At 35.3% G+C, this 27648-nt stretch overlaps 1 long non-coding RNA gene and 1 pseudogene across 1 annotated transcript; one reads left to right on the top strand and one right to left on the bottom strand.

Annotated features, from left to right (window-relative positions):
• Window positions 1-4388: 4388 nt before the first annotated feature.
• LOC140696065 (uncharacterized) lies at window positions 4389-24441 on the bottom strand. The gene is made up of 3 exons (XR_012072058.1): window positions 24103-24441; window positions 15563-15622; window positions 4389-4493 (listed from the first exon to the last, which is right to left on the bottom strand). It is a non-coding gene; the product is annotated as an uncharacterized lncRNA (long non-coding RNA).
• Window positions 24442-24448: 7 nt separating this feature from the next.
• On the top strand, window positions 24449-25538 carry LOC102538840 (alpha-2-macroglobulin receptor-associated protein pseudogene; annotated as a pseudogene).
• The last annotated feature ends 2110 nt before the right edge of the window (window positions 25539-27648 follow it).

Below are 27648 nucleotides of genomic sequence, written 5' to 3'. Positions count from 1 at the left end.
TTCCTATGATGTTGAATAAGAAGGAATATGTTCTATTAAATACTGAACAGGAATATACTTTATTATATTGAATAAAGAGAAATAAAACTATCTGCAGATGACATGATAATCTAAACGGAGAAAATACTAAGGAATCTAAAAAAGCTTATAAAATAATATTACTTTTTAAATGTTTTAAAGTGCAAGATTTTATCAACTTGATTACTATATCAATTTTATCAACTTTATTACTATCTATTAATAATAACCACATATTAAAATATGTGATGCCACTTATAATTGATCTAAATAAAATAAATATTTATATATATGCCTGATAAGACATTTATAGGATCTCTATGCTGAAAATTACAAAATGCTGATGAAGGAAATTTTAGTAAGTCCCAAACAAATAGGGAGATACACCTTGTTAATGAGTTAGAAGACAATACAGTAAAATGCCAATTCTCCCCAAGTTAATAAACTTACCACAATTACTCTTAAAATACCCTCAAGGTTTTGTGCATATAGAAAAGCTTATTCTAAATTTATATAGTAAGGAGAGGCCAAAGAATAGCTAAAACAATCTTAAAAGAGAAGATTAAAATGGGAGGAAATAACCTACCCAATTTCAAGATTTTGCAATAATGGAGGATACACATATAGGTCAATGGAACAGAACAGAGAACCCAGAAACCACATAAATACATTTAACTGATTTTGACAACAGTGCAAAAGTGATTAATGAAGGAAGGATAGACTTTTCCAAACAATGGTACTGAAACAACTGGACATACCTAGACCAAAAAATGAACCTCAACCTAAACCTCCACACCTCATACAAAATATAATCAAAGTGGATCATAACCTTAAATGCAAAAGCAGGAAAGTTTTAGGAAAAAAATAGGAGAAAATCTTTGACATCTAGAACTAAGTGAGTAATTCTTAGACTTGATCCCAAAAGTATGATCCATAAAAGCAAAAACTGATAAATTAGATTTCATCAAAATGAATTAAAAGTGCTTCAAAGAATATCCTTTTAAGTGGATAAAAAAGTCAATTTACACACTGGGAAAACATTTTAAAATCCCATATAAGACAAATGACTTGTACCTACAATATACAAAGAACTCTCAAAACTCAACTTAAAATCTAATTAGAAAATGGGCAGAAGATATGAACAGGCATTTCATGGAAGAGAATATACACATGACATATAAGCATATAAAAAGATGTTCAACATCATTAGCCATTAAGGAAATGCAAATTAAGACCATCATGAGGTATCAGAGAATAGCTAAAATTAAAATACAGTGACAACATCAAATGCTGGAAAAATTGTGGAAAATGTGGGAAAACTGGATCACAATCACTGGTGGGAATATAAAATGGTTTAGCCACTCTCTTTTAAACCTAAAATAGATTCACCCTACAACTCAGCAATTGAACTCTCAAGCCTTTATCCCAAAAAAAAAATGAAAACTTAAGTTCTGGCAGAAACTTAGGACACATAAATGTTCATAGCAGTTTTATTTGTAATGGGCCCAGACTGGAAACTACCCCAGTGTCCTTCAATGGGTGAGTGTTTAAACAATTGTGGTAAACTCTTCCGACAGACTACTACTTAGCAACAAAAAGGAATAAATTAATTGATACATGAAAAAATTGAAATGAACTTCAATGGAATGATGCTGAGTGAAAAATTTTAAAAAGCCAATTTCAAAAGATTAAGTAATTCATGATCAAGTTTATATATCATTCTTAAAATAACAAAACTGTAGAGATAGAGAAGTTGCCAAGGGTTAGAGTTAGGGGTAGAAGGTTAGTGTGACTATACATGGTTAACAGGAAGGAACTTTGTGGTGATGGTACAGTTCTTTATCTTGATTGTGGTGTGGTTATGTTAACTTACATGTATAATAAAATTTGTAAAAACTATATAAACACATATGAATGCCTATATAACTGGTGAAATCTGAATAAGCTCTGTGGACTGTACCAATGTCAATTTCCTGGTGTTAATACTGTACTACATTTATGTAAGATGTTAACTTTGAGGGAGGCAGGGTGAAATGTACATGGAGTTATCTGTACCCTGTAACTTCTTGTAACTCTAAAATACTACAATATTTTAAATTTTTAAAAAGTGGGTCCAGCCTAGGATAGTAGCAATGGGTATGGAAAGGGTTAGACAGGTTCATGTCAGAGCAACTAAATAAACTGTAGAATAAAAGCCAAGTTTCAACAGCAGGAGGCTTTCATGGTCCCAACACAAATAACACAGTAATCTTGATTTTAATCCCTAAAGACTTTTTAAAACAATTCCTAAAAGGAAGTGTCCAGATATTTAGCAATGGCAGTAGGTTACAGAGGTACAGCTTCCCAAAATGAGAACTTTAAAAGTGATCATACTAATGCAATGTATATGTTAGCTTTAAAAAGGGCAGTAACAATACTTAAACAGTACATATCTTAGCCAAATTATTCTGGGTATCCAACTATACTAGAGGGGCAGCAGGATTTTCTGTACATTCAATCTTAAAGAGTAAATCTTATAATAAGACAGTTAAAAAAAAAGACATAAGCCTCAGCTACAGTTGGATCTTCTCATAGGAAGATGAGGATAAAATAAGTAGCAGTGGTTCAAAAAGGTTAAACAGAGGTTCTTAAATTTAGCTGTGCATTAGAATCATCTGAAGAACTTTTTAAAAATCGTCACACCCAGGATTCTGGGCCAATAAAATCCCAATCTCTGATTCTCTGAGAGTGAGTTCAAATTTTAAAATCATTTTAAAGTTCCTCAGAGGATGCCAATGTCTAGCCAGAATTAAGAACGAGCAAACCAAGCAAAAGGGAATGTTTCTACAAAGATCTCTTTATAATAAATAAGACCTTTCACCTAAGCAGATTTACCTCCCCCAAAATGGGTCAAGAAGGCTAGATGTTGTCCACACTTGCTTAACTTTAATTAGCACTTGTGATTTGTCCAAAACCTGCGTCATGTTACCTCTAAATTTCATGTTATTCTGTAAGCTTTTCAAACCCAGGGCTAAGAGATTTCCCAGGATGAGGTTTTAAATGCTCACACAGGGGAAGTCCCTGGCAAACCAGGACAGCCTGTCACTCTATGTTGAAATTAAAGCATTTTAAGTAATCCTGCTACTACTTTCAGATACTAGTCTCTGCCAACCAGTGGGAAAAAAAGGCATTCTCCATTACCACCACAGCAAATGCTGCTGTACTTGCCTTAGTTAGTCCAAATCTTTTCCAAGTGACACGCCTTCTTCCCCTCGTGGTGGACATATTGGCCCTCTGACAGTGCAGATGTTCTCAAAGCTTACGGTGAATGAAAACCATCTGGAGGGCCTGTTATAACAGAGACTGGGGAGCCCCAGCAGAGTTGCTGATTCCACAGATCTGGGGCAAGACTTGAATTTCTAACACATTATCAAGTGATACTGGTAAAGCTGGTCAGGTGACCGTATTTTGAGAACCATTGTTTTAGGGGCTTGGAATGTTAAGAAAGTAATGGAAGAATTCCTTCCCAGAACTAGATTCTAATATCACCAACTGTTTTTGGGGTGAGGGGTAAGTTTTATTGTACTTCTTAGTCATTTATATCAGAGCCTATCTGAAACACAAGCAGAATAAAGAGAAAAAAAGAAATATATATATATATATATATATATATATATATATATATATATATATATATACACACACACACACTCATGTCTTTTTAACGTATGAATTGCTTCTACTTCATCTGTGTGAAATAAGTCTGTTCCCCTATTGGACTGGTTCTCAAACTTTGCTGCTCATTTGAATTACCTAAAGAGCTTTGAAAAACACTGGTGTCAGAGTCCCACCCTTAGAGACTTTGATTTAATAGGTCAAGAGAGGAGTGTGGACACTGGGATTTCTCAGAGTTCCCCCAAGTGATTCTAATGTGCAGCAAATTTGTGAACTGCCATTTGGCTTCAATCCAGCTGGTGATCAGATATTAAATCTAAGACATATAGGCTATTTATTGCTTGAGCCCTGTTGCCAAGTGTATTCCATTTTCTTCCTCCTGGAAAATGATTGACAGTTATGTCACTTCTCTGAAATGGATTGCAAATTCCAATTAGCTTGAACAGGGGAGGGAGTAAGGGGTGAATGCAATAATGTGTATCATTTACGTACCGCCTTATGTGTATGGCTAGAAGCTTCTGCAATTGAGATCTGCTCTACCCTTCATGCTAATGGTTATGCAGCTGTAAACTTTATAAGCCCATAAGTAGACAGCATCACAAAGTATTTACCCCTCTCCACTGGCCCAGTCTCAAGCGTCACTCCCCTTCTCCAACACACACATGTACATTTATGTGCTAGAGAGCAAAATAAACATATTGACCTTCAATTCTTCTCCTTTTCAGCTTCCCTCTTATCAGGAGATGTCAGCATTTAGTTCAGGGACAAACGCTCGCCTCTAGGTGAGTAATGTAGACAATGCCTCCAAGAGACAAATAGCCCTTAGGGAGGGAGAAAAAGTCTTTCAAAAATGTTGACACTCAAAGAAGGTATTTTTCAGTCATCTCAGCTTAGGGTCAAATATCCAAAATAAAAATGGTTTAAAAAAAGAAGAAAGGAAAGAAGAAATATAACTTTCTTTTCTCACTATAATAAGGCAAACTTCCCTAAAAAATTTTAAACCTTACATTCTCTTTCCTAATCAAAGTGTGCTTTCCCAATTTTAACTATTCCTCTTATTTCTTATCTTATTCATGATGTTTAATTCTTGAAATATCACATGACTGAAAATAGAAGCTAACCTCCTGCCCAATGTGAATTAAATCTTCTTTTCTTAGGACCTGCCTTCGATGTACAATGTTGGGTTTGCCAATATATTTTCTCTGAAATTATTTTCTCTGAAGTGTTTTGCCTTTTCAACATAGTTAAAACTATAACAAACATATGATGCCACTACAGTGATTTTCTTCATCCATGTAATTTTGAAATTTAACAGTGTGTTCTTTATATTCTAATGAACTGAATAATACCTTTGCAAGGATAGAAAAATAAAATAAATCCATAATATTCAAGTGTGGTTTGCCCCTGGGGTGGATTACCATAATGGGGGGATATTTGAGCCCTTCCCCAAGTCATTAAAAAACCTCCAGCAAACAGCCCCTCATCCTCCCTAGGGGGTGGTGGAAAAGGATCTTTAATCATAATAATCCTGGGGGGAGGGGTGGAATCTCAGAAATAAGACATCTGCTTCTGTGCTTTGTTGTTTTGCAGAATAGCAATGATCGCTTTAGCAGCTTCTATTGCCATATGTGTACAATAAGTAAATGAACATAAAATTGAATGAACACATAAAAGAAGGATAAACCCACCCAGCTTAACAAATCCACTCTCTCACCTGCTGTGCCCTGAAACATGAAAAAAGGAATCACTGGATCATAAGGATTAATAAAATAACAGTCTCTGTTAACAATATTGACAGGAGGTATACGGATAATTTGTCTGCTTAATTATTAACGGTGTCCTCTTCCACCACTTTTCAGGGAATAAAAATTACCTATACATTTGCCTTAGAGGAAATCAAAAGTTAACAGTCCAAACATTTTTTAAAATTTTGTTTTCTATCCAGCTGGATATGAAATGCATAACTGAGTTTTCTTCATCATTCATTACAGTCAATGTGGAAAACATTAGGGTTGTGAATTTCAATGCATTAAGATCAGAAATTTTAAAATTGGTCTTCTTAAGCCATTAATAATTAACCAATATTGTGTATAATGTTAAAATCTTAGAGGTTCTTTTTGATATTTAAAAAGTTCTGAAAATATTAGCTAATTTCTCATCACATTTCTCACACCTCAAACCTGGGTATTACTAAAAGCCCTTAATATTTGTCAATGAATAAATGTTAATTCTAACTGCTGCAGCAAAGTCATACTATTGTTAAAACAAGTCTTATTTTGGATTTATCAAAACAGGATGGAAGTAGATTTCTGTCTTTTAACTATGGTGATAATTAAATGCATAAAATAAAAGACATTTCATATGTTATTGGTCATTCTAAAATGTAATTAATACACTTACTATCACTAGTCTAGCTTCTCGTATGTTTCCACTCTAACAAGGTGGATACAAGCACAGGCGATAAATCCAAGATCCAGGTTCAAGTTCATGGCTATCACTTACTGTCTATGTGAGTTTGGGCAAGTTATTTAACCAATACAGGCCTTCATTTTCTCCTTTACAAAATAATACTCATAATAATCACCAGCCTCACATACATATATTATAAAGGTTAAATAAAAGAATGAATTCAAACTGCTTAGTATAGGGCCAATCATATAGTAAGTAACCAAAGAGTGTTGCTTGACACAATTATTGTATCTTCCCCAACAGACTTCCCTTTGCAATTTTTTGTTCACTTTAATATCTTTCTTCTTCAACATCACCTATGTCCCTATATTCATCTAGTTCATCTTACTTTCCTGTTAAAAAAAACTACCTTCTGCCTAATTTCTAATGATTTATGACTTCTATAAACCTTCTTTCTTACCTCCTCTCAACCACTGTATACAAGGCATATTTACTTAGAAGCTAATGAAGCTTAAGCTTCAGGGTTCCACACCTCTATGGGTTCCTTTTTAGGTCCTAGGAAGAGCCCTAGACATTAGCTCATGAAATCAAGTGTTTTTCAAAGGTGAGATACTTTGACTTCAATCAAATAAGACCACTGTCTCTTTTTTTTTTCCCCCCAGTTTTTCCCTCTATTATATTCCCCTTATGTTACATCATATTGGAATGATCACGGGCTTTTTTGAAATCTGGCTAAGGGAAAGACTGAGTTGAGGCTATTATGTGATTTTTCAGACACTACCATGTGTAATTGACTATAAACTGTCCCATTATAGGAATGACTTCCAGAGATACTCCTACTGCCTACTCTACTGAATTAACTAGCACAACACACAGAAGCACAAAAACAAAAGCAACTTTATAACATGGCCATGTCCTACAGTTCACAGCTCTGAAAGGATGTGAGTTTGAAGAAGAAAAAAAGAACTGAAAAGTGTGAAGCCAGAAGCTATTCTGTGGAAAATCATTTCAATCATCAAGCATGTAAAATGTAAGTAAAAGATTCAGTTCTCATCAATGCTTAGTCAAAACAGAAATTTCCTTCTGTCAAGAATATACTCCATCAATAAGGAGTATATGTTTGTGTACCTATACATAAAATGGAACTGTGTCAGAGTTATCAGAGTTCCTGTAATGCACAAGCCTGTAACAGTACTGAAATTAATAATGCATTTTAACAGTATTTATGAGGAAGTAATTCATACAGGTTTTCTCAAATTTAAGAAAGAAAATTAATGTGACATTATCAATAATAATTTGTGAAGCTGAAGTAAACTTTTCTAAACTATTAATAACTAAAAGCAAATTCTAACCAACCATATTAAAAATCTGCCTATAAACTACAAAGTTTACTTCTTAAAACTTTATTTCTAAAATACACAAATCATCATATGAGGAGGCAATTAAAGAATGCGTAGCTAAAAGAGTGGGGAAAACGTTTTATAGAGATATATTATGCTGCAGTTAATTTTTAAATGTTATTTTTCTAGATTTTGTGATATCTATAATATTTGACAGCATTTTAAAAACTGTAATTTGAAGAGCTGTTACTTCCAGGTAGGATGAACTATTTTGAAGCAAAACAAAGTTTCCACTGAGAAAAACAAACAAAACATAAATAAATAAAATGGCCAATATTCCATCAAAAAGTTCTACACATACCAAGACATAGAATTATATGACTGAAAGTAGGAGAAGAATGGACAGTACAAAAATATTTATACATGGCATATATGTGTCTTTAGCAGGAAAAGTCTTTATCAGGAAAAGACTTTAAAATCATCAGAATTAATATGTTCAGGAAAACAGACCTAAATATCAAAAATGGATAAAAAGATGAAGAATTTTACCAAAGAATTGTAATACATGAAAAATAATCAAATGGACATTCTAAAATCAAAAGTATAATAGCTGAATTTGAGAAGTCAATAGACTGATTTAGGAGCAGAAAACATGGTTAGAGAACTGATATGTCTCTCAGAAACCAGAGAGGAAATAAAATGGCAAACACAGGAAGGAGCATAAAAGACTTGCGGAACATGGGAGAAAGGTTGAACAAAAGCATAGCTGAAGTTTGAAAAAAGGAGAATGGAAGATAATTTGAAGATTAGATGGCCAGAATTTTTCCAAAAGTGATGAAAGCCTCCAATGCATAGATTTAAGAAGTTATGTAAACCCTGAGTAGGATAAATAAATACATATGAAATTATAACTAGGCACATCATAACAATAATCCTTAAAATCAAAGAGAAAAACCTTAAAGCATCTTGGGATGGGGGGAGGGGAGGAAGATACAATGCCTTTATATTAACAGCAAAAAAACATGGAAGTTGAGTTTTCAATAGAGATAATGGGGGCCATAAGAAAATCCAGGTGATGAAAAGAAAAAAGCCAAACTGGAATTTTTTTTAAACCAAACCAACAAACAACATCCTTCAAAAATTAGAGTGGAATGAAGACAATTTCAGAGAATGGTAACTTGAGAGAATTTATCATGAGTAATCTTTTATCAAAAGAAATACTCAGTGGAGTTATTGTGAAGGAAAAGAAAAGTCCCAGACAAAAATATGAAATGAGGAAGACTGGGAAAATATGTAGGTAAATGTAAATAGATTTTGACATTTTGACTACATAAACCAAATAACACCTTATGGGTTTCAAAATATATGTAGGCAGAAATGCATAAAACAAAATAAAAGAACAGGAGTAGGAAAACGAACGTGAAAGTATTCCAAATTTATAGATTTCTCATAGAAATGATAAAAGAAATAATAAACTGTAATAGCTCTAGTTTGCATGTAAAGAATCCTAAAACTGCCATGTAAAGGAATGCATAATAACAAATTGCAATTAAAAATTTGAGGGAAAGTTAAATTTTAAAATATATTTTATTAATTCAAACATGGGTAAGATAAAAAGTAAAAGGACCTGAAAATATCAGAGGATGAAAAATAAAATACTAGCTATTGATCCAAACAATCCAATGACAATAAAAATAATAAATGAACTAAATATATCATGTCCAAGCCTAAGGTTGTAATACTGAATTTTTAAAAACCTCACAAAGTTATTTTTGCTGTTTAGAAGTGATTTGTTTTTATTATAAAGACACACAATAATTATAAATACACATGAATCAGAGGACTGAACATTATATACCATACAAGAAAGAAAGAAAAGAAAGCACACAATACTGAGTGAAGCTATTTTACTATCAAAGTAAACTTTAAGAAAAATGTATTTACTGAATATATATCCAATATAAATGTTGAAAATACACTGGAAATATATCAAAACTATAAATCTATAGGCACTCAATAACAGATTTCAATACATATAAAGCAAATATTTACAACTAAAACAAATAGGCACATCAACAATCTTAACAGATATGAATACACTTCTCTTAATAGCTGATAGAACAAGCAAACTATCAGTTACTATATGAAAGACCCAAAAAATAATTTTTAAGTGACCTAATTACATTACATAAAACAGTATAGACAGCTAGTATATAATACACATTCTTTGCAAGTGCACACAGATTATTACCAAATTTAAACTATGTAGTTTCAGCAATTAACTGTCAATAAATATGAAATCACTGAAATCAAATATAGTATATTATCTAACCACAGCAGACTAAATCAGTAACTACATACATCTAGGAAATCCTCAAATTCTTGGAAACGAGTAATAAACTCTCAAAATAAACCTTCCTGAGTCAAAGGAAAAGTAACAACAAAAATCTTAAAAAGATGTTAACCAATGATAATAAGGGTAGAATTTATTAAAATTTGTGTACTTCAATAAGAGCTACATTAAAATAAGATTTAAAAACAAATGCACAGATAAAGATGATGGATTGAAAATGAAAATCAGTGATCTAATTCTTCAGCTAAAGAAACTAGAAAAAGAACAGCAAATTAAACTCAAATTAGAAGAAAGGACAATTACAAGAACTTTCTGCTTTTTAATCTATGAAACAAAACAGTTTTCAGACACTGAACAGCTGGCTGCATAGAACTGTTACCCCAGAGAAAAGGGAAACAAACCAAAAGAGCCCTATGATTGCACCAGTTTGCTGTCTGGGGCTAGTTTCTAGACTGCTAAGCCGAGAGAGGCTAGCCAAACAAAGCCTGGAGGAAATGCTGAGTTGAAAAGAGAGATCCTATCTCCAGGAAACCGAAGGGGCTAGAATTTGTGGATCTGTCTAGAATTTGTGGATCTGTCTACTGGAAAGCAGGGGACTGTAACAAAGAACTATAAGATGTGTACAGTCCTTGAGTATTTAGCTAATATTTACCTGTACATGCAAGAAAGGAAACTACTGAAGATCAGGGAAACAATCATTAGAACAGAATAAGCAAAATAATTTCCAAACATCACATGAGTGTAGGAATAGTTTGTGTACATCCAGCCAATGTAGAAAATCACCTTGTAATATAATGGGCATCAGATAGCATCCACAAAAGGAAATAATTTAGCCATATACTAAAGTGTTTTCTGTGATCTACTCTAAAAAGTTTAAAAGCATGCCTTGGAAAGATTGAACTGTTTCCAAGTAACTTAACTACATGTCAGTATAATATTCAACATCTACCAAAGGAGTACAATAAAAGCCAACAATATAAAATTTGCATTGTCCAATATGCAGTAAAAATTTCCTGGCTTGCAAAATAGCAAAACAGGAAAACAAAAACAAAAATGAAAACAAAAAACAAAAATCAACTGAGAGAAGAATCAATCAATAGGAACAGGTTCAGAAATAATACAGATGATAGAAGCAGCTGCTATAAATATGCTTCATACATTCAAGAAGGTAGAAAATTAAGCATGAAGAGAGAAAAAGAGAAAATTTTTAGATTCAAATAAAAATTCCAGAGATTAAAAATACAATACCTCAAATGAAAGATTATCAGCACACTACACCACAGAAATAAAAAGATCAGTGAACTTGAAGATACAGCAATAGAAATTACCCAAAATAAAGCAAACAGAGGAAAAAGATTAACTCTTGGTTGATGAAAATATTCTACATTATTGTGATCGGATTAGAATTAAAAGGAAAAATAAACATAGAATACTTAAAATATTTAATTAAAAAATAAAAAAGAATGCACAGTGACAAAAATATATGAATTAAAACAAATAGGAAAAGAGCAGACATTAATATAAATGTATCAAGAATTACATTAAATGTAAATGTACTAAATGATCAAATTAAAAGGCAAAGATTGTCAGGCTCAATTTAAAAAGCCAGAACTAACCACATGCTATCTACACAAATTTCACTTTCTTACAAAGACACAAATAATTATTTGTAAAATGATGGAAAAGCTATATCACACAAAAGTAAACATGTATAAGCCAGAAGGGTTATTTATACTAATATCAGTCATAAAAGACTTCAGGAAAAGAAGTACTCATTACTGGAGGCAGAGAATGGCCTTTCATAATAATGCAAAGGTCAATGAACCAGAAAAATATAACAATTATAAATGAGTATGTGCTTAATAGAGCTTCAAAATATATGATGCAAATACTTAGAGCCAAAAGTAGAACTAGACAAATACATAACAGTTTTAGACTTAAACACAACATTCTCAGTAATTGCACAAGCAAAAATAAGTAAACAAAAACTTTGAATGATATTATCAACCACTTAACTTACTTGACATTTATAAAACACTACATCCAACAACTGCAAAGTACATATCCGTTTCAACTGGAAATAGACTACTCAACAACATAAATCTTATGCTGACCAGGAAGAGACAGGAAGCTGGAAGAAGTCTACAGGTAAATTTACCATTCTTCCTTCTTCCCAACAGAATGTTCTGACAAGCTTTAGTTCCCTAAGGGCCTCCCTGGAGACATCCCTCATGACAGACTGACTGCTTATCTTTTCTTGTGAAGCTAGGTAATGTATCAGAGCATGTTGCTTCTCCTTCATTCCTGCATCACTTTACTTTTTCCTCACTATTGTTGCATTGAGTTTGTACCTTCCATGCAAGCTTTGCCTCAGGCTCAGGCTCAGAGAGCTGGAACAAAGATAGTACTAATAGTATCAGCAGCTGCCATTACTAAGCATTTACTCTGTGCCAGACATTGGTTGTTCAGACAAATGGAGTGCAAGATGAAAAACACATGCTTACGTCGAGAATTCACATTCTCTTGAGACACAAATTGATATAAAACAACCACAAAACTACTGACTGTAATTAGAACCTTCAAATCTATCAGTACTTATTTACAAAAGATCAAAATTCTCACTAATTGTGACATGCAAGTGCATCAGTAATTTTTTATTTCATATCCTCTCACTGTAAGTCTGATTATTTTTCCATTCCCAGATTTAAACAGCCAACAATACATTACTGATCTAATACTGATATAAGAGAGGTTTCTCAGCTGGGAAGCTATCATCAATATTCTAAGTTAAGAAATTGGTCAGAGATTGGTGTATAAAAACATCCGACATTTATTGATTAGGGGAGAAAGGAGACCTCAATTCCCTGTACAATATTCCACTTCTTTATAAAAACTTGTCATTGCTTTGAGTGGGCCAGAGCAAATCAGGCAGTAGCTTTGCTCTCTGTCAGTGTGGTCACTGACCTACAGTATTTAAGTCATTAATCTATAAAGTGCTTGGGAGTACATGGAATACAGAAGTATTTGATTTTATATATTGCCTCTTACACCCTGTGTTTCCCCAAGCACTTTGCAAAGTCACTAATTTAATTAAATTATTGGTCACACAATGACTTTGCAAGCAAAAGGAAAGTGCAGATACACTTAATACTTTACATAAATGTTAGGTTTATTCCTGGAAAGAAAATATTAGATTCATGTATTTGATAAGTATTTGATGAAATCACACTATGTTCTACACATTAGTCTAAGCACTAAAATATTATGTATGGTGGTAACGAAATGAAATTAAAAATAAATGAATAAATAAACAAATCAGGTAAAGTGGAAAATAGCTTTAGGCAGGTATTCAAGAAAGGGCTCCATGTGAATGTGGCATTTGAGCTGAAACCTGAACAAGGAAGAAGAGGCTGCCTGTGAATATCCTGGGAAAAAGTATTCTAGGCAGAAGGGACCACTGCCTTGTTTTTCAAACTATTTTCAAGTGCCCCTGAGAGGCAGAAATAAATATCCGTCTACCCGGAAATATATATCCATCCAGTACCCTGAGCTCTACCACTGACTGACTCTGTGTAAACAAATTGCTCAGTATTTCTCCATTATAAACATGAAAGATATTCAACGTTCTTTTCCCTTTCCTATGTTATCAATAAAATTTAGGTTGGCAATTGTCCTGAAAAAGAGGAAAGCTACTTTCCTAGAGTTCTGGTCAAATAAAGACATCATGTGTAATGAATGGGCTAATAGTACACTGTTCACTTTGGCCAAAATCCATAGCCATTTTAGTTGTGGGAAATCATAATCTCAAAATAGTTGAAAATATTTAGCATACCCTCTTTTCTATACAATGTACTGGTTGCCAGATGAAGTACAAAGGTAAATCATACCTGCTCCCTATTCCTAAAGTTGCTCCAAGTCTAATGGAGAAGGCAGACACAACAACAACAAATTATTATAGTGTAATGTTGCCTAGAATGTGCAATGAGAGCACAGAGAGGAAAATATACTAATTCACCCCCTGCTGCAGGAGAAAGGAAGGCAAAATATAAATGCTATTTGATGAGCATCAAAGGATAAGGAAACATTAATCAGTTGGAGAAATCAGTGAAAAGACTAATGCAGTTTGTTAATGAGTCTGGATTTTTGTGAGGGTAGAAAAGCCGTCAGGAATTTTATAGTTATACACACACACACGACTTAAAGCTCTAGTTAAGGAAGTGACAATAGCAGCAGCAGTGGGAGTGAAAAAAAAATGGTCATATTCAAGACATATCTTGTCAAAAAAAAAAGTCTAAGATCAAATGTCTAATTGCACACATAGAATGCACAGAAAGATTGGGAAAAATCAAAGGTAACTTCAGAGGTTCTAGTGAAGATGGGGTTGCCATCATCTCCAAGGTCTAGGAGACCCAAAAGGAAGGTCATGATCAGAGGAAAAGATAATCAGAGAGAAAATAAACTTCCAGTCTCTCCATCTCCTTATACTGGCTTTGTTTTTCTGCTCATATACTTAGCAGCACTTCATTCAAGGGGAAACTCATTATTCTGATTGGTCAAATTAAATAACATAGTTCAAATCACATTTACAGTGGGTAGTTCCTCCCCAATTTAGAAAGTCATGCTCACAGTCTCCCTCCTCATACACCCTGGAACACACTGCCATTCCTCTAAAGTGCCCACTCCATACAGTGGACCAGAGATGACATCAGCCCAGAATTGAGAGCTTGGCATGAGATGGTGTCAGTGCCACTTAGAACTCTAGCATAATAAACTATTCCCTGATCCAGCTATATAGACAGCTCTGCATGGAATCCTAGGAATGAACTCAGCCTAAATAATGTTATTCTGTTTTTTATTTTGGTTTTCTTCCTTGCTTAAACTTTCCCTGGCCACTCTGAAAAAAACTTTCAGGCATTCCTGGGCCACTGACTAACTTTAATCCATTTAATTTCATCCAGATTCCCAAGAAAATGTCTAACAATAAGGAGACTTGGAACATGGTGAATTTCAGGTGCCTGAAATATACAGGCAATTGAATTCAGTAAGTAGCAATTTATTTGGACATTGAATATGTCAGCAGAATAGCAGAGTAAGCTTAATTTGATGGAATTCTACTAGAAACACATGTAAATTCTGGGTGAATTTGAAAAAGTTAAAAGCACACAGCTGAGATTCAAAGAAAGAAAGGAACACGTGCATGTTTCAGAAAGTAATAGGGAAATTAAATACAGAGATATAGACATCAGTCTGCTCTAGGTTCTGTTCCTTAGTATAGTCCTTATGCAAATAGGGGCAAGAGCTAAAAATCCAACATTACTTTGAGGCCAGTAATTTAGACTCAGAATGAAAGAATATTGGGAAGCTGGTACAGATATCCTACATAAAGTTCATGAGGAGTTGCTCAGTCCATTAACAGCGTCAGGGGAGGTGGTGAGGCAGACTGACATCTGTTTAAAACCTTCAGATTGAGAAAACATCAACACCTCTGAAAAGCAGGCCTGTCATTCCCAGAGCTGTCATGCCCAGGTTGTCACTCACCTGTAATTCCCTGTATGAATCAGAAAACTGGGTGCAGGATGGGCATGGCAATAAATCCTAGGACCTCATCAGAAATCAAAGTAAAACCACTCTAAAGGGAAATTTTAACAAACCAGAGCAGACAGTATCCTAGACAAAAAGAAATAAGAATCCTGAGGAAGTTACTTTAGTTATTTAAATAATATTCAATGCATTTCCACAGCCAAGCCATTTTGAAGAATTCTAAAACACATACACATAATTTACTTACATCTTATGTATCCCACTATCCAGAGCAAAATTCTTATGTATCTGTGGAAATTGGGGAGTGCTATGGAGAAAATAAAAAGTATTTACCATAGAACACTTGAAAGACAGACAGACAGTATCTAATTTTTAATTATCTGGTATTTTATTTAAAACTTTTGGGATCTTAAAATAGGGAAAACCTATGTAGAAATGAAGATTTAAATGTTTCGAGGTTTATAAATCTCATCTATAAAACCTTTATAAATCTTTTTAATACAATCCCCAAGAGGTATAAAAATGTCTAGTGATAGGGTCGAATAGGCTTGAGAGAATTTCAGCTGTTTAATATTCTTGGTCAGCTATTAAGACCTTTCAGAAGCATTTTGATTTTCATGGCATTATCCGACAAAGGGCAGAATATTTTGCAGAAAGATCTGGTCCTCTTTTTGACTTGCTGGTGTGTTTGTTTTTGTTTTTGCTTTTTCATATTAAGTGGTACCTTATGCTGCCTATTGCATACTCTCTCATTCATGCATGCATTCATTCAAATAATGTTTACTGAGTTGAGATACCTCACGTAACACTCAGTAAGTAATGTTTAGATGAATGAATGCACTTTCTGTCAAAGTAAAAGTACTGAGAAAAATCACAAAATGTATGATCCAGCCCTACAGAAACATAATTGTGTTGAGTATATAAAATACAGTGATGAAATAATGAATTTATTGTATTAGACATTTTCTAAGTTCAAAAATGAGTTTTTTATAAATAATCAGAGTTTAAGGATAACAAAGAAAAGACAATTCCTTATGGATTGAATATGTCAATAAATGTACATTTGAGATGTGACTTGAGACTGACCTTAAAGAAAGAAGAGAACTTAATTAGATATATGAATAAGGAACAAAAGGGCATGGTGATAGTATGTGCATAAATAGTGTGGCCCATTTTTATATTCTTTATTTATATCTATATTCTTTATAGTCATAGATAACCCAAATGTAATTGTTTCCATGGGTCCATTCTCAGTATCCAAACAAAATGGCAACTTCCATCTTGGTAACACTAATGAGTAATACAGTCTTTAACAAAGAGGTTGTGAAGGAAAGGGGGTGGAAAAGGCTCGCATCCCACATCACACAACAAAACCTATTTAAATATTTGTTTAATTTTCTCCCTTCTGCAATTTTTTTCTCCCTCTCTCTACACATCTCTCTTCTCCCACATCTGGCCACACTCTACCAGCCATCTTTCCACATCTTTCTAGATCTCTCCATCCTTAGTTTCATTATGCCACAATTTAAACATCTCCAGGTTGCATCTCCACCACTTATTCCACAAAGATAAACAAAGGACACTTCTCAGGATCTACTTTTCTTTGAAGGAAGAAGTGATAAGGAGTGGTTACAAATAATATGGGGTGTAGAGCAGTGACTTAAAAAAAAAATCTTCTCTTGTTAGAACATGAATACTGGGGACTTTGGGGAAACTAGAAAATCTAGAAGAATTCATTAATAGTTATTTATTTTCAATAAATAAAATATAATAAGTAGGCTAAACTCTGACAGATTAACTCTTCCAAAACTTGCTTTCACATACCTTCACTATTGGGATGTTTGATAACCACTTCTTTACTTTCTTCTTTATTTCAAATTATAAGAACCCTCCCATAAGTTCCTTGCCAGGCAAGGTTAAGTTATATCAACCCAAACAGATTTTTTAATAACATGGCTGGTTGAAAGCACAGGAAAAGAGCTGGTTTCTCTTTTTCAACAGACACAGAATGAATAATGGGGGAAGTGGTTTAAAAAGTCTCCCTCCATTATGGGCTAAGGTTAAGATTAGGACTTTAGAGGCCAGAAGAGCAAAATAACTACAACAATCCACGTATTTCCAAGAGCAGTCATTTGTTATCTGAGGGATTTATTTTTCCCACTATTTTTTTTCTGTAGCCCAACTTGTGTCTTTATTAAATGACATAAGAGAATACAGTGTGGCTGAGAAGGCTTCCATTTCCTTAGCCCAAAGTCAGATATTCTCAGTTGACTGTCCACTCAAATTAAAAATAGAGTTTTACAAGAAAAAACTGGATAGAACTAAGTGTACTTTTATTTCAATCCTTTACCTAAATTTTTTGTTTTATCTTCAATTCTCCACTGAAGTGACTACATTAATATATTTTAAGGACATTTCATTAAGTTGAAACAATCATTCAGTGTATTAACTATAATTTAGAAAAGCCAAATCCGTTAGCCAAATTCATTTCTATATTGCCACAGCAGTGTATTCTGAACTAAAAGATACCTGGCAATTCTTCCCTTAGATACTGACTCAAAGGGAAGGCAGAATAAGGATAGCTACCCATTCAGGGAAGGAAATGTCACTTAGCCTCTGTCGCTATCTTAGGTCTCTTTTTACATTAACAAATTGAAGAATAAAAACCATACAATCATCTCAATAGACACTGGAAAAGCTTTCGAAAAAATTCAACATCCATTCATTGTAAAAACTCCCCAGAGAGTGGGCATAGAGGGGACACACCTTAACATATTAAAGGCCGTATATGACAAGCCCATAGCTAACATCAGACTCAATGGTGAAAAGCTGAAAGAATTTTCTATGAGATCAGGAACAAGACAAGGATGCCCACTCTCAACACTTTTATTCAACACAGTGTTGGAAATAATAGCCACGGCAATCAAGACAAGAAAAATAAAATAAAAGGAATCCACTGGAAAGGAAGATGTAAAAATGTCACTGGTTTTGGATAACATGATACAGAGAAAATTCTAAAGACACCGCCAAAAAACAACTAGAACTCAAAAATAAATTCAGTAAATTTGTAGGATACAAAATTAATATACAGAAATCTGTTGCATTTCTATACACTAACAATAAACTCTAAGAGAAACTAAGGAAACAATCCCATTTACAATTGCATCAAAAAAAAAAGAAAAAAACCTAGGAGTAACCCTGCCTAAGGAGGTAAAACACTTGTACACAGGAAACTATGAGACATTGATGAAAAGAAATTGAAAATGACACAAACAGACGGAAAGACATACCCTGTTCATGGATTGGAAGAATAAATATTGTGAAAATTACCATACTACCCAAGGCAATCTACAGATTTAATGCAATCTCTATCAAAATACCAAGGGCATTTTTTTCACAGACCTAGAAGGAATAACTTTACAATTTGTATGGAAACACAAAGACCCTGAATAGTCAAAACAATCTTGAGAAAGAAAAATGGAGCTGGAGGATTCTGGCTTCTTGACTTCAGACTATAATACAAAGAAAGCTATAGTAATCAAAACAGTATGATACTGGCACAAAAACAGACACATAGATCAATGGAACAGAATAAAGAGTTCAGAAATAAACCGATGCACTTATGGTCAATTAACCTATGACAAAGGAGGTAAGAATATACAATGGAGAAGAGTCTGGGCTCCCTTAAGGATGGTTTCTGTCGATTTTCCTTCTTTAAATGGACCATACTTTCCCATGTGTCTGTATGCCTTGTGATTTTTGTCGTTGTTGTTACTGAATATTCGGCATTCAAATATTATAATATGGTATCTGTGGAAATAAGATTCTCCCACTCTCCCAGAGTTTGCTGTGCTTTTGATTATTGAAGGCTGTAGCAGTCTGTTTGTTTAGGGACCTTTCCAAACTATCTTTGCAATGACTGTATTCCTTATCATGTGTAGTCACTGAAGCCTCTGTTCCTTTAGCTCATGTTTAGCTAATGTTTTGACAGAGATATCCTTGAATTCCAGGACCTAAAACAAACAAATATACACGCAAACACACATGGACATCCATATGCACACACAAAACCACACAACTCTCCCAGTGTTGCAATTTCCTGGATCACTCTTTCAACATTTAGCTAATCCGTGCTGAGTTCAAGGATCAGCCCAGGGTAAAAGCTTAGAGTATTTTCTGGTGTTTTCTGACAGGCATCTTACCTTGAATATGCATGTGGCTTTCTTAATTTCTCTGTATGCATGGGTACATTTTGTATGTTCTAATTTCTCAGAGAATCTACCCCAGATTTTGCTCTTGGATCTTAGGTGGTCTATTTCAACTCATAATCTTTTGCCCCAGCTGTGTGCTTTGTTAGTTCACCTTGCACTGTTTTTGAGTAATGATAGCTGCTTTTCCAGACTGTGTTCCAAGTTAGGCAAAAGTTCTGTCAGTCCTTCAGGTAGCTCCCAGACAGATTAGAACAGATACACATAGTAATTTGAGAACAGGGTCTCTTCTGTTCCCTCTTTAACCAGGATTGAGGGTCCCATAGTAGGAACATGGTCTGTTGCTGTTTTAAAATTATCATTGCATTAAGACTTCACTGCTTTAAGACCATTACTACACTGAGAGAGGATGGGGCAACGGTAAGTATAAATGTCACAAAACTTTCCTGCCATTGTCAAACTGCCTCTTCCTTAGTTCAGCATGTGTTTGGCTGCTGTAAACTTATGGCTGATTTCCAGACTTAAGATCAACTCAAACAACTCCATAAAAAGACACAGTATAATCAAACTCCCAGAAGACAAAAGACAAAAAGAATCTTGAAAGGAGAAAGAAAAAAGCAATTTGTCACAAAGCAGGAATCCTCAATAAGACTAATAACTGATTTCTTATCAGAAACCATGGAAGCCAGAGGCCAGACATATTTAAAGTAGTGAAAGAAAAAAGTATCAACTAAGAATTCTATATTTGGCCAAACCATCTCCAAACCTTAGGGAGAAATTAATGTAGTCCCAGATAAACAAAAGCTGAAAGAGTTTGTTACAGCTCCCTAACACTGCCCTATAAGAAATGCCAAATTTAATCCTTCAGGTTGAAATAAAAGGATGCCAGAAAGTAATTCAAAGCTGTATAAGGAAATAGAAATCTCCAGTAAAGACAATTACATGGGCAAATATTGAAGCCAATATTGTGTTATTGGTTTGTAACTCCACTTTTTATCTCCTACATGATTTAAAAGATAAATGCATAATATAATTATGAATCAATGCTACTGGGCACACAATGTATAAAGGTGTAATTTGCGACAATACTGTAAAGAGGAGGAATGGAACTGTATAGAAACAAAGTTTCTGTATGCTATTGAAATTAAGTTGGTTTTTATTCAAATTACATTGTTTTAACTTCAGAATGGTAAATGTAATCTTCCTGATAACCACAAAGTATCAATAGACTATATACAAAAGGAAATCAATAGAGGTCACTATAAAAACCTAAGCACAGAAAAAGTCAATAATGGAGAAAATGAGGGGCAAATAATGTATAAAACATACAGATAACAAGCAGGAAACTGACAGAATTAAGTTCTTCCTCATCAGTATTTCTTTTAACGTAAGTGGGTTAAGCTCTCCAATAAAAAGATAAACACTGGCAAAACAGAGTTTAAAAACACATGATCCAATTATAGGGTGTCTACAAAAAACTCACTTGAGAGCGAAAGACACAAGTGGGCTGAAAGTGGAAGTATGAAATAAAATATCCCAAGCAAATAGTAACCCCCACCAAAAAAAAAAAAGATCTGGGGTGGCTACACTACTACCACAAAAAACAAACTTCAAATCAAAAATTGTCACAAGACGCAAAGAGATCACTATATATTGATAACAAGTTCAATCTATCAAAAAGATATAACTATAAACAGACATGTACCAAACAGCCCCCCAATACAGAAGCAAACACTGACAGAAATGAAGAAATAGTTCTAAAATAATAGTTGGAGATCAGTATCTTGCTTTCAATAATGGATAGAACATCTAGACAAAAGATCAATGGAAATGTAGGGGACTGAATAACAAAATTAGCCAACTCAACCTAACAGACATACATAGATCACTCCACCTACTAGCAACAGAATACACATTTTTCTCAAGTACACACAGAACATTCTCTAGGCGAGACCATATGTTAGGCCACAATACAAGTACCAATACATTTTTAAGAAATTGAAATCATACAAACTATCTTTAACCACAGTGAAATGTCGGTAGAAATCAATTACAGAACCACTGGTAGCCATTTCCCATCATTTTTGCCACACATGATACAAAGCAAGGAAGGGTACAACATAATTTACCATTTAGAAAAGTAGAAAAGAAAACATACTACTGACACAATCTGTGCTTCTTTCCCATGGACAGGGATAGGAAGGGAAGTGATGCTAATGTATGAGCGTTATTTATTCCTTAGTATGTGAACTTCTCCGTCAGTCACTGGGCAGCCTGTGATTCTGCCTGATGGGAAGACTTCCTATACTAAGCGTTGAGGGGAGCCAACCTTGAAAGGAACATTTAAAGGATTACAGTGGGATCAGCTTGGCAGCGTACTTTCTCCTGTGCCAGTATCTAGGCTGGGGTATTTCCATAGAGTGTGTGCAATCATAGACCCTAGCTCAACAGAATGTAATTTGATTGTTTTGTTAATAAATTCCCTCAGCATTCTGTCTTTTGTATCCTTCTGCATTTACTTAATTCTTCATTACCAATGCTAAACAACTGTTTTCCTGTTCAGATGCTGAAAAGTAGGTATCAATACCTCCCGAGTTTTACACATCACAGATCAGTTTTAGATGTCAGGGTCAGAGACACCAACTATTTCTAATGACTGAGATATCATTTGAATATGTGATTAACATGTTCAGTGTTGAAGTGTGTGTCTGGCTCATTATACATGGCCTAAAAGGTTTCAAACTGCAAAAATTTAAAAATCTTTATCTCTGAATAGTTTTCCTGTGCTGTCCGTTGGTGTCAGACTGTTAATGTGCAGTCTGTCACCTTCAAATAATGTGACTTTGTAACCAATTATTTACCATGTTAGTTTATCAACAGAGAATCTTAGTCAAAACAGTAATACAATTCAATTAACTATACTTCCTTCTGTACACATTTCCCTTGTCTTTTCTTCATACTGTTTCCCTGATCCTGTTTATATTAAGTACTTTAGACATTATATTGAATTGTGTGTATTCTGGTAAGCTACCACAATGCTTTATGAAATATAGTAGAATATAAGTGCATTTAAGTTATATATATGTGTGCATGTGTAGTTTGCTTAAGTCTAGTGTTTTCTGTTTTCTGTACTGGTTCATTGCTTTTTTTGCCTATAGGGATTTGAATGAAAATATCAAAAAGGCAAAATCCCAAATTCTGAAAATTTAGCATGAGTCAGTCAGTACATAATTTGTAAACTGATAGTATAAAGTCTTAAAAGTGAGGAACTAAGTCTTTTAAATTCAAACCTTTATTGTAAACTGAAGAGTAGCATACGTTAAGTATGTAATGAAAAATTGTATTCTAATTTGGAATGCCCATAAACACCTATTTTCTCCTTCTAATCATGACAGTAGGCCATTTGATTAACTTATTTTAACTTATTTTAATGATTTAACTTTAAAACAATGAAATATTTGATGTGAACAAAAACAAAGTGTTTTTCTTTATTTGATGGGGGTAGGAGTACTAGAGAAATGAAATGCCAAACATTTCTTGAGGAACCCATACTTTTCTATATATTGTGTACTGTTATTTCAATAACTAACCTAAAATTCCTAAAAGGATGCTATAGTAAGTTATTATGCCATTTTACAGACTGAATTAAGTGAATTTCAAGGAGGTACGACAGTTGCCTAAGGTTATCCAGCTGATTAGTGGTAGAAGTGAGAATTAAATCCAGGTGTAATCACTGCCAAAGCTTCTGCTTGTCTCTTTACATTATCCACTTTCAATAGCCAGGGCTCTCCTGCTTACACAGGTGACTGAGATTTCCAAAGAGATAATCAACATTGCTCTTTAAACAGATTTTAAAAATTACTGTTGATGCTCTGAAGACATATTCCTTTTCCATTAAGTGACTGTAGTTCTTCAAATAATACTTCCAGACACTAGTAATCATACCAACAGAAATTAAGCACAGAACAATAGGACTCAGGGGTGTGTCTAGCAGTCAGTAAAAACCAGTTAGGCTCACTGATATCTGCTATCATTTCTTCCAGATTAGCCTAATCTTAATAATGAGGTCCTAATATTTAACAGTATTGCCTTTCCCTGATAGTTGGTTGTTCTCCTATCATTCTCTCTTATCACTCTCTTTCCTCATATTATTGTTTTTAATAATTTTGGGTGGATTAAACTCAGTGATTAGTATTCAGTTGTACTAGTCACAAAAGCAGACTCCTAGATCACACGAAAGCAAGTAGAGAAAACGTATAAATTATATGAACACACACACACCAACTCTATGTTGCACTTCTCCCAAATCTATTCAGTATCTGCACATTCACTGTATATCAGAAGTAAGGCTAGAAATAAGCATAGCACCGTTTACAAAATACAGAAAATAGACCCAAATATGGAAATTACCACCAATGAGAATGGGAAAGAAAGACTGTAATAAGGAATTTAGAGGTTATTTTTGTTTCTTAGCTATGATGCCAAATATTGAATTTTCAACGTAAGACAAGGAGACCATAAAACGATATATTAATTTCCTGGAGCTGCCACGACAAAGTACCGCAGTTTATTTACTCACAGTTCTAGAAGCTGGAAGTCTGACGGCTGCAACAGGGTTGATTTCTTCTGAGGCCTCTCTTCCTGGCGTGGAGACGCCGGTTTTCCTTTTGTCTTCCCAGGGTCTGTGCCCGTTTGCCCCCTAATCCTCTCTTCTTATAAGGATACCAGTCGTATCGGATTAGAGCCCCCCATCCGACCTCATTTTGCCTCAGTTACCTGTTTAGGGGCCCACCTCCAAATACAGTCATATTATGAGGTACTGGGGGTTAAGACACCCACATATGAATGTAAGCAGGGTAATATTCAGTAAATAGCAAAAGATGAGAGTATTTAAAGAAGTAAAAACTGCAACCTGGGGTGGGAAGATGGCGCCGACCGCGGCGGCGGCTCCAAACAGACTGCACGAACCCCGGCCGCTGCAAACGCCGCCGCTGCTGCCGCTCCGGGCGGCGGGCTGGGGCTCACGCGGGCAAGTACTCGCGAGAACCAGCCCCGCTGCCAAGGGGCGTGGCGGGCGTGGTGGGCGTGGCGGGGTGGAGTTCCTCACAGGTAAGGTGAACCAGCTGTGTGCGAAGCCCGGGTGCTTAGTCTTACACCTGAGAGCTTGTCCGAGCCGCGTGCTGACCTGAAGTTACATGAATAGGATGAATTCAAGCGGGAGAAATTGAAGGCTGAAGGCTTGGATGAAGACCAAGAGAAGGAAGCAAAACTTATCCGCAGTCTCAAAGTCACTCTGGCAAAGTATGATCTGGGCGGGACAAAGGAAGTCCGGCGGAGGGCAGCGACTTCACCTCATCCGCGGCAACAGGATGACAGCCTGGACGGGCCCCAGCTGGAGGAGCTGTGGCACAACGCGAAGACCTCTGGGAAGGTCTTCATCGAAGAAATGGACAGGATGTGGCGGGAGTTCCAGCATCACAGGGAGAAAGTCCAGGAGCATCACATCCCGCTGGAGACCCTGAGCGGGACTGAAGAAATCCACGAAAACGTCTTCAGCCCCGCCTACCTGACCTGGGTCAAGGAGGTGTTGCACAGCAGACACACCGAGGTGAAGGACCAGCTGTAGGATATTAACCAGGGAGGGCTTCGACCGCTTGCGGAAAGTCGGCTCCTGGGGCTGCAGTGCCCAGGCCGAGATGGAGAAGCCCCGAGTGATGGATCTGGGGGACCCGCCCAGGTCAGCCAACTTCACTAGAAGGGGCTGGAATCCTTTCTGGAAGAGCTTAAGCACTCTGAAGCCAAAATGCAAAAGCATAACCACTATCAAAAGCAGCTGGAAATTTCTCATCAAAAACTGAAACACGTGGAGAGCTTTGCAGACTGGGAACACGTCAGCCGGGCAAAGAGAGAAACGCCATGTTGGAGAAAAAGACCAAGAAGCTGGGCTACAAAATAAGAAGCATTTACTGGATCTGTCCTGCTCCAAAGGACCAGGGATCCTGGCCGGCGGGATGAAGGAGGTGCCAGGGGTCTAGGATGCCTAAAGACGGGCCAGGGTGCTTTGGGCGTGGCTTGAACGTCAACAGAACCTCAGAGAAGGTGTGATGCGGATGGCCACTAGGGTCCTTAGTGGGAAGGATTGCCTCAGATGCCTCCTGCCTAGTGCTGGGAAGAGGAGCTGCATGATCCCGCCCCACGTGCCCCTGACTGGCAGGGTCCCGTGCCCTCAACACAGTGGGCTGTCAACCTCTGTCGAGAATGCTTATTTCCAGCTGCCTGTGGAGTGGCGGTCCCCTGTGCTTCAAGGTCATAGTTTGCATCAAAATCTTATAAATCTGCCACTGGAAGTACTGTGTACATAAGTCCTTAAAAATACACTGCAGTATTGAGAAAAAAAAACTACCTTTTACAGTGAGTTGCTTAAGGATAATTTATTCAAGAACAACAGAAAGGAATTACATAACACTGTATGTTATACAAAGATATTAAATTTAATCATCATAACATCCTGTGAGGTGGGCATTACATTAGACTAAGGAAGATTAAGCAAGTTGTTCAGATTGTATAGTTAATAGTTACCAAATCCAGAATTTAAATCAGGTATTTTCCAGCTCCAAACTCATTCTACATCTAACCACAAGAAACAATACTCACTTTCTAAGGGGTCCACTCACCAATCATTGTATGTTACATACTCATTTCAAATGAAATGAATTTTGAGTCTTCATTTTGCTTAGTTTAAGAAGTTATATGGCAATAGAATGGAGTTGGATGGTTTTAGTGAAATTCATACATGGAGAAAGAAATTGACTTCACATTGTGGCTGGTTTCTTAGTGTACATTTAGATCATAAGCTCATGTCTAGCTAAACTTTATCTGTGGGACTCCTATAGGCTGGAGTTGAATATCAAAAAACTTTTGTGTTTGGAATACTACCTATCTGGAAGCACTTCAAGTTAATTTCTTGGCTTCTGTTTCCAAGAGCACAAACAAATTTGCAACCCAAACACTGAATGCAGACATGGGGTTTGAAATTCTCAAGATTTCCTACTTGTTTCCTACCCAGAGCAAAAGCCAAGAGAATTTTCTTTTAGTCTCTGCCAGCAGATATTTTCTCTATTGGCAAACCCTTTCATTAAAGGTGAAGCTAGTTATAGGTTCATCTAGTAGGGATCAGGTCTTATTTCCTGCCTCCCACATGGTCATGGCCCTTAAAACCAAGTCTCTATGTCACATGTGTCAGTAAACTATGGCCTGTGGTCCAAATCCAGACAGCTGCCTATTTTCTATGGCCTATGAATAATTTTCATATTTTTAAGTGATAACATTTTAAATGGCTATATAAGAACCTAAATTGTATCCTGAATTTTGCCTCTTTGCCCCACAAAACCTAAAATGTTTGCTATTTGGCTCTGTAAAAACAGTTTTGCCAACTTCTGTTCTAGGCTATCAAGATCTTCAATTCTCTCCTCGTGTAGCTATAACTCTCACATCCATGTACCACCCTTCATTCATGGGTCCTGGGAATTTCTCTAACACACTTCCAAAATCAGCCATGCACTCATAGATAAGGTCTTCACTTTTAACCTAGCATACTTAAGTGTTTTCTCCGGGGGGAGTTTTTTAAGTAATCTTGCCCACCATATTCTTCATAGCCTCATTAATAACAGCAAAAAATTAAAACAACTTCACATTCAACAAAGGGGAATTGTTCACAACAATTATAGATGCATATACAGCAGAAAACTATAAGCAGTTATTTAAACAGTGAGACAGAACTTTTTATTCTTATAGAACTGTGTTTATTTTGGTCCTTTTTGTTTAAATAAGTATTTTTCTGTGCATATATGTATATAGTCATGTATTTCTATACACTACATTATTCGTATGACATATAAATATATGAAATACACATACATACATTTGAAACATACATACATTTGGAAAACATGATTTATGTTTAAATACATGCACAGAAATACTATTATATATATCATATATTTATATACATTGAACTGAAAACTGGTAATATATGTATTTTGTGTGTAAATGTGTATATGTAGGAAAATAGGTTGAAAGATATGTAGACATGATTTAGACAGGGTTCAAGATTTTAAAAGTAGTT

This window comes from Vicugna pacos, chromosome 4 (genome assembly GCF_048564905.1).
Source record: "Vicugna pacos chromosome 4, VicPac4, whole genome shotgun sequence".
Classification (NCBI taxonomy): Eukaryota; Metazoa; Chordata; class Mammalia; order Artiodactyla; family Camelidae; genus Vicugna; species Vicugna pacos.
This window is presented reverse-complemented; position numbering and strand designations above follow the sequence as displayed.